The 8,584-nt window shown below is 37.5% G+C and overlaps 1 pseudogene; it reads left to right on the top strand.

The window, feature by feature from the left end:
* Positions 1-6,617: 6,617 nt before the first annotated feature.
* On the top strand, positions 6,618-7,188 carry LOC109456561 (WASH complex subunit 3 pseudogene; annotated as a pseudogene).
* The last annotated feature ends 1,396 nt before the right edge of the window (positions 7,189-8,584 follow it).

Raw genomic sequence — 8,584 nt, 5'->3', positions numbered from 1 at the left:
GTGTTCCAGGAGTATCACTTGTGTGGGTCATGTGGGTTGTGTATGCTGTCCTGTTATAGTTAAGCCTTGATTGTTATTGGCACATCATTGGGTGGGATTGGTCCTTAGGCTGATTGGCTATAGGGTTTGGCCATGTCCCTATCTTACCAGATACTGTGCAGGGGTCTTACCCCACTGAGTGGGATTTGTTCCAGCCGGTTCTAGTGCTTGTTGAGACTGCCCTTTGTGTGTGCAGCTTGTGGAGTTAATTGGGTGGTGCTCTGCTATGGTCTGAATACAACCTCCAAGTATATTGGTTCTGGGACCCCTTTGGAGGGGCTTCCATGCAGGCCATGGTCACTCATTGCCTGTGACTGGCCAGAGACTACCTGCTAGGAGATACAAAGTGATCCAGGGTTGTTGACTGTCTGTGCTAAACCTGGAGGCATATGGGAAAGGCCACACTGTGAACCAAGGATGGCTGTCATGAGTACCAGAACTGGGGTAACTCTGCAAATAGCAGGACAGCCCAAGGCCTGCTGCCACCCGCCATCTCCCTTAAGGTTCAGCCACTGATAAAGCCTCATGCAGTACACAAGTTGGGTGAGGTAGGGTCTCAGGAAGTCACTAAAGTGGGAAGAGTTCTGTTCAACAGGTTAGTTTAGATTCTGGTTTGTGCCTGTGCTGAGCCTGGAACTACTCAGCAAAAGTCTCTGAGCATGCCAAGGCCACTGCCATCCACCTGGGGCCTGCAGACACTGATAGTTTTCCAAGGAAGAGTGCAATGTGTGCAGAGCTGCCTCCTTGCCGAGAAAGTGCCTCCAGTGTTAGGGGAGTTGGGCAGGACAGGGTCCCAGTGATTCAGCATGGTGGAACAGGGGAGCTCACCAGACCAATCAAATTCAGATTTGGCCTGTAGGGGTGTGTTCAACACAGGAAAGATGTTGCCCGCCTGCTGGCTGTATGCGAGGAGAACCCCACACAGGGAAAATGACAGTGTTTTACAGACCTTGCCTAAAGCCACACACCTCAGTCTGCCCCTCATATGTCTCTGAGGACCCCAAAGTCACCATCCCTCCACCGGAGCCCAAGGTGAGTGCCTTTAAGTGAATGAGTCTGTGCATGGGTTGTTTATGAGGACATCTGGGTTTTCTGTAGCTTTCCATCCCACCCTGATGGTCAGAATCACCACTGTTTTTCACAGCCAAAAGTTGTGGGTACTTGTCTTCCTGGCACCAGTACTCTGGACTTGGAAGCCTGGCATGGGGCTAGGGTCCCTCACTTTTCCAGGGGCAACCTCGTTGGCTGAGATATCCCTCCTGATTTTCAACTGCTACATGGAGGTTTGAGCCCAGCCTGTTTTGTGTCTCTGCCTCTCCTGCCCATCTTGACGTGGCTTCTTCTTTATATCCTTAGTTATACAACTTCTGTTCAGTTAGACTTCAGATGGTTCTCCAGGTTGATCATTCTATAATTTAGTTGTAATTTTGATGTGCTCATGGAAGAAAGGAGGCACAGTGTTTATCTACTCTGCCTTCATGGATCTAGCTCTTCTTTCATTCTTTAAAGCTAATCTCAAATAATGCTCTTATGACTAACCTACCTCTTCATCCAAAGAATTACTAATAGAATACAAATGAAATTAACCTTCTATTTCCATGATAATCACTATAATTTACATAAAATTTACATAATAAAAATTACAATTAAGTAGCATTATAGTAATGATTATAAAAACAACCTCCATAAATAGCATATGCTGATATAAGTATGATGGAAATAGGAAATTTAAGCTATCCATATTTATTTTATTTTCTCTTTTTACTTTAAATGTATTCATGCCACTAAACGTTGGTAATATTTGTGTTTAACTTCAACATAGAGCTATAGGGTTATATTATTTTACTTATTTTTTTTTTTTAGAATAATATGATGTATTCTTATTATCTGAAAACCAGGAATGTATTCACTACTTTTCCATTTGTAACCAACACATAGCAACAAAGTCTAGGTGAAGGAATTAAGTAATCCAATCCAAAAAAAAAAAAAATATTTTGTTTCTCTACTATCATAATATTTTTTTCTTTCTTTTACTTCCCCCAGTTCTTCCATTATTTCTTTTATGTCAGTTTTGCCTCTCATCTTTTCACCTCCCTATTCCTTCCACAAAAGTTCTTCCACTCTTTATTACTTTATTCTGGATATTTCCCCCACAAGGATGATAAAATCTTCCAGTGTGTATGCAAATATGGGTGTAATGAGTAGATGGCTAGATATGTTGTGAAAAGAGTTTTTCCCTACACCAGATATAGTAATTAGGACATATTAATAATATCAGTAAAACCTCACATTTAGGAAAGAAAATAAAGGGAAATAGCAGTCACAAGTTGATTGAAATTATGAAATGCCCATAGGTAGGAATTATAAAGACTATTCTCTGATACTTAAGTAACTTTTTTTGATTTTTCCAATCTGGTATCACCTGATTCTGATCTGTAGGAGGAAATGTATTGTCCGTTTGTTGTCCTTCTTGATGGAATTGGTGATTGTCATTGGAGCTTTTGTTGGGGGTTCAACTTTCATAGCCTACCTTGGTAGGTGTTGTCATTAGGACCTATGAGTTGTTCAGTTGAAGAATCACAGACTCCATTGATTTCTTTGGCAACATGATTCTCTCAGAATCTTTGTAAGCTGCTGCTTAATTTCATGTGTAAGTAACCATAGCCACAAATCCAATCTAGATGTAGCCTTTATGTTTAGACTGGTTCTTTTTATTATTATCTGTGATTTGCTCATTCAACTGTTTCAACATAATGATGGCTAGTCAAAGCCATCTGTAACAATGGTCCTCAGTGTAAAAATGACACTTGTGATCTCATCTCTATCAATTGGCTGTTGACCTACATATGACAAAGGATTTGACTGCTCTCTTGCTAAGGCTTTCATTTGGAGGTATTTTCAACTTGGAAAGTATCCAAGTTACCAAAATTTTTTACCAACGTGGAAGCAGGCAACAAGCAGAGTATGCTATCTTCAGTGGAACTGTGTTTTGTTTGTTTGTTTGTTTTTCTACTTACATATATATGTGCACTTCACTTGTTCAGAATTTTGGGAAAGTGACAAAAGTAGCTAAAACACACCAACAATGAAAATATTTCCTATTAGCTCCCATAACACTATAGATATATCAACCCACAGCCTTCTAAGAAAATTCAGGAGATAGTATCACAAAATGTATTGCAAAAAAAGAATGAGGTTGCTTTTCATGCCTGTAATATGCGTTGTTGCCACATGAATCATTTTATTAAACCAGTGAGAAAGGTTCAGATTTCATTAATCTAAATATCTCATTGCTATACCAAATTCTTTATTTCTTAGCATTATATTTAGCAGCTAGTAACATGAAAAGCTAGAATAAAAGAAGCTTAAATAAGAGAGAAATTTATTTCTCCCCTGTGTAAATGCCATAAATTTAACAGTTCAGCAGTGGAAAGGTGGTTTAGGGTTTCCAGATACTTCCAGTTCACCTCTCTGTCCAAATTCTTTTACATAGATTACAAGGCCTTTTCCATTTCTGGACTCTTCTCTTTTATCCTGGAACCACATCCTTCTATTCTGTTCTTCACTTGCTCCAAAATCTATGCTCATTATACTAAAGCCTTTAATATAAAAAAAACTTCTCTTACTTCCACACCATTTCTAACATGTTAACTCAGTGAGATATATTTTTCTTATTAATATGGCACTCACAACTCCTTTGTCTAGTTTACACCTATTGTTTTTTCTTCAATTGAGCTATAACAAACATGCAATAGCAGGCATAAAGCTTACTAATCATTAAGTGTACAGCTTGCTAAATTTTTACATCAATATACCTGCAAAACCACCAGCCAGATCAAGCTATAAAATATTTCCAGTACTCCAGAAGCATTCCTGCTCCTTCCTGGTCAACAGCTATTCCCCTACACAAGGAAATAATTTTATGACTTCTATTACCATCAAAGAGTGTGGCAGCTTTGTGGGGTGTCACACAATTAAACAGAGCCTTGTATTTCCATCCCTGGCTCTGGGCCTCAGGACTCCAATGTCCCTGACTTCCACTGAAGCACAGGACAGAGGATGGAACCAATTAAAAAGCCCTGCTTGGATGGCTTACTGAATGGAATTTCATAACCCATACCATGTTTGATTTTTAATTCTGCTACTTACTAGTTTTGTGACTCCACACAAGTTGTTTACACAGTCAAAGCCTGAGTTCTCACATTTAGAAAATGAGGCTATTTACATTTGCCTTGCAGGGTTTTATCAGGATTAGAGATAAGGTGCTTATTGTTTAGGACAGTGGCTGGCATGAACACAGACCCCCAGTAACAAGCAGTAATTCTTAATACTGAAGATAATCCTTCTTGGAACACTTTCTAAGAATATCTGAATCATTTTCAAATCAGGATACCTATTCATCTTATGAGTGATTATTTTAAACTGATCCTACAAGCATATATGTATTCAAAGTGTATGGGAATTATGATTACATAGGTAGCATAGAAATGATGATTAATTTTTAAGTAATACAGTTTTAATATGCTCCAGAAATATTATTTGTGTTTTTGTTTTAACACAAGATAGATTTCCCACTGTGAATTGTTTGACTTAAACTTACATATCACCCAATTAACTGGAATAAAATCTTCTAATGTTTGTTTAGAACAAATATGAAAAAAGGTCATTCATTGCTTAGGGACATAAAGATGTTGGAATTGACTGAGGTAAAAATAGGAGCTGATGCTTCTGTAGATACATGTGAGGACAGTTTTAGGATGAGTGGCCTTACTGACTAGGGTAATCTGTCAAGCGATGAGAGAAAATAAGGATATCTGCTCAGTTTTCTTCTCAGATTCAGGACATAGGAAAATTTCTGCTACATCTTTGACAATAAAAATGAAGCAAGTTTTTATGAAAAGATCATGAGCTTTGAAGTCATGTGGACAGACTTTTTTTTTTTAATTTTATTTTATTAAATTTATTGGGGTGACAATTGTTAATAAAATTACATAGATTTCAGGTGTACAATTCTGTATTACATCATCTATAAATCCTATTGTGTGTTCATCACCCAGAGTCAGTTCTCCTTCCATCACCATATATTTGATCCCCCTTACCTTCATCTCCCACCCCCCACCCTCTACCCCCCTTACCCTCTGGTAACCACTAAACTATTGTCTGTGTCTATGAGTTTCTGTTTCTCATTTGTTTGTCTTGTTCTTTTGTTGTTTTTGGTTTATATACCACATATCAGTGAAATCACATGGTTCTCTGCTTTTTCTGTCTGACTTATTTCGCTCAGCATTACACTCTCAAGATCCATCCATGTTGTCACAAATGTTCCTATATCATCTTTTCTTACCGCCGAATAGTATTCCATCGTGTATATATACCACAACTTCTTTATCCATTCATCTATCAAAGGACATTTTGGTTGTTTCCATGTCTTGGCCACCGTAAACAAAGCTGCAATGAACATTGGAGCACACGTGTCTTTATCTCTAAATGTTTTCAGATTTTTTGGGTAGATACCCAGAAGAGGGATTGCTGGGTAATATGGCAATTCCGTGGACAGACTTTTAAGTGCGACACCATCACTTACTTCTAGGTATTGTTTTCCTTGTGTGTAAACCCAAGAATAGTAATGTCCACCTCACAATGTTGTTTTGGGAATTAAGTGAAATAATATATGTAAAAATATATGATATAAAATTGCTACTCAATAAACACTAGCTCATTTTATTTCTCCCCTCAGTTTTGAGAAATGTCCTATTTATTTTCATTTCAAGCTCAAGATGAAGTATTACATCAGGCATACATACAAATTCTCCAGATATGGGTTAATGCTAAGATGACTAAACTATACATAAGAATGGTAACCTCTCTGATCTGAAAAGTTCATGTAACAAAACAGTAATACTCTCTCACCAAATTAGAAGGAAATTTTCTAGATACCTCCCGTGAATTTAAAGAGACATTTATGGAGAGCCAGGAGAATACACCAGACTGAGAAATAGGGGATTATAACAATTAGCAACACAGAGAATACTGTTGAGGACAAGCCTATCGCTGTGAACAGACCACCTGGGCTTAGAGGCCACACCAGGTATTTGCCTCATGTACCCAATCACTCTGATGGAAAACAGAGACAGTGCAACCAATCTTGTGCTACAGCTCTGCCAACAAAATGATGTCCAACAGAAGTTTTACAGTGAAAAATCCTTCCTCCAGGAATTGTTAAGGTTTGCTAGGCAATGCTCTGTGATAGAAATTATGGGGTTTGGGTTGATGATAATTAGTCTTTGGACTCAGTTTCATGCCAGAAGAGAAAATTGTTGCCAGTCCCTTGGCTTGTCCTCTGGAAAAATATCTGTAGATTCCCAGGTGAGAAACGTGAAAGCCCTAAAAGTAACTGAATTTCAAGGTGAAATTGTTATAGTTCCTCATTTTAAATGAACAGGTATTGAGATCATCTCTAACGTGCGAGAAGAATTCATAGGAATGTAGAAAGGTCTTATTGAGAAAATGTGGGCAGGGCGAGGACATGTCGGTGAGGGGTTTCTGGGCAATCCCTGGGTCCCCCACCTACTGAGGAGATGGATGAGGACAGGTTTGATCTCATGGATTCAGGAACAGAACTGACCAAGGTGCCAGCTATTCAACAGGAAAGAATGATGGCCTTTCTTAACTAGTTTGTGGTGCATACTGTACAGTTCCTTAATTGCTTTTCTATTGTTTGTGAGGAGAAATTAGCACCTTTTTCTTCGTATCCAACAAGTTGAAACAACTGTCAATATTTTAGATGCAAAGTTGTCCTCTATCCCAGGCCTAGATGATGTCTCATTTGAAGTATCTCATGTAAGTGTCACTAGTATCAACAAATGAATCACATTCTGAAACCACTTCAGAGAAATCACATTTACAAGACTCATGACCACAGGAAAGTGAAGTAACAGCAGAAAATATCTTAACTGTAGGCAAGGATCCAACATAAGCCAGATATCTCAAAATGGCTCAAGTGGGTGTCCCCGTAAAGGCAATAAGAAACAAAATGATATAGGAAGGACTCGACCCAGATCTTGAGAAGCCAGATGCTCCAGGGCCTGAGGGTGAAGGTGAAAAAATGCAAAAGAAAGACCAGATAGTGAATGTTCTTTTAGTGGCTAAGCTTAAGTTCAATAAAAATGACATATGCATACGTAGGTATATATTTACATTCTCTCAGAAAAAGAGCCTTAACTTTATCTCTCAGTCATAAAAGTATTAAGTGGCCAAATTTCCAAGCTTCCTCTGTGTTGAAACAAAAAGTTTAAAACCTAGCCAAAAAAAAAAAAAAAAAAAAAGTGTGGAAATTATAGTTCTTCACAAACAATATAGGTATGGAACAAATAAATAATATAAAATCTTAAGAAACAAAAAATTCTAGAGTAGATAAAAATTCAGAAGTATGCTGTTCTACTTTGGAAAAATAGACTGGGAATATTATAGAACAAAAAAGGAAAAGACTCTTATTAAAAAAAATTTATCAGGAGATTGTAAGATTGAAAAGAAGAGGGAAGGCAGAAAATGTGAACCAACAGGACCTAGTTTACTGATCAGTTGAATTAAATCAGCTACAATATTACACATCTCTAATAGAATATGTCATAATATATGCAGCTCGACTCTCTGTGCCCTTCTCTTGTTTGTGATAAAAGCAAACATCTTATTTCCCATTGTTCTTTAAACTATAAACAGAGCTAGAACCAGAACCAACATTACCAAAGAGACTGCCAAAACGTGCTGATAACAACTAGTATGTTTCATAACTGTCACATTTAGACTTCCTTTACACAAAAAAATCCAAAACAAGCTGATAAGCAACAACAAATTATGTCCACGTTACGGAAATCCAAACTAGTATTGTGTGTATATAAGGCAATGCATAAAATATGGAAGCTTCTGAGGAAGTTCTAAGGTCTCCATTTTAAGTACCTTATAGTTCACTACTTATTCCTTCATAACACTCATGTTAGAAGGTCAGTATCTTTCTTTCCCCCTAAAAATGCTCAAAATTAGCCTCTTAAATTCAGTTAAAGAATGATAATTAAGCAGGGGTCACAATATGGGGAAATTATGACCAGCTTTGCCATTTTGTTCCTAATTTTAGTGTGAAATAAAATATCCAAGATATCTTCAATGCAGAAGGCATCATTTTGTTCAGATAGTGCTGTGCTTAGATGTATGTCCCATTGGAACTGATTTAGGGGAAAACAGCTGTGACTCACAGAAATTTTAGTTATACACTTGAAAAAGCTTCCAAATTGATTCTGCAATCTAACCTAATTCACCATAGTTTGCACAGATATTATTGTGAATTACCTATTTGTTTAGGAGCTAGACTGACATGTTTAACTAAAACATAACCTCTGAAAGTCAAAAGTGCTATATTTCATTCTTTTCTTTTTCTCTGTTTAGCATTCTTCTACCTGCCTACAAGGACCTCAAAAATTGTGATTATTTGGCAGATCTAATTCTTGTAAATTTAAGTATTAGCTCTGGAGAATCTAAGTGGCCCAAAGTC

This window comes from Rhinolophus sinicus, chromosome 1 (genome assembly GCF_057876585.1).
Source record: "Rhinolophus sinicus isolate RSI-liver-muscle chromosome 1, RSI-T2T, whole genome shotgun sequence".
Taxonomy (NCBI): domain Eukaryota; kingdom Metazoa; phylum Chordata; class Mammalia; order Chiroptera; family Rhinolophidae; genus Rhinolophus; species Rhinolophus sinicus.
The sequence above is the reverse complement of the archived record's forward strand: the minus strand, read 5'-3'. Positions and strand labels throughout refer to the sequence as shown.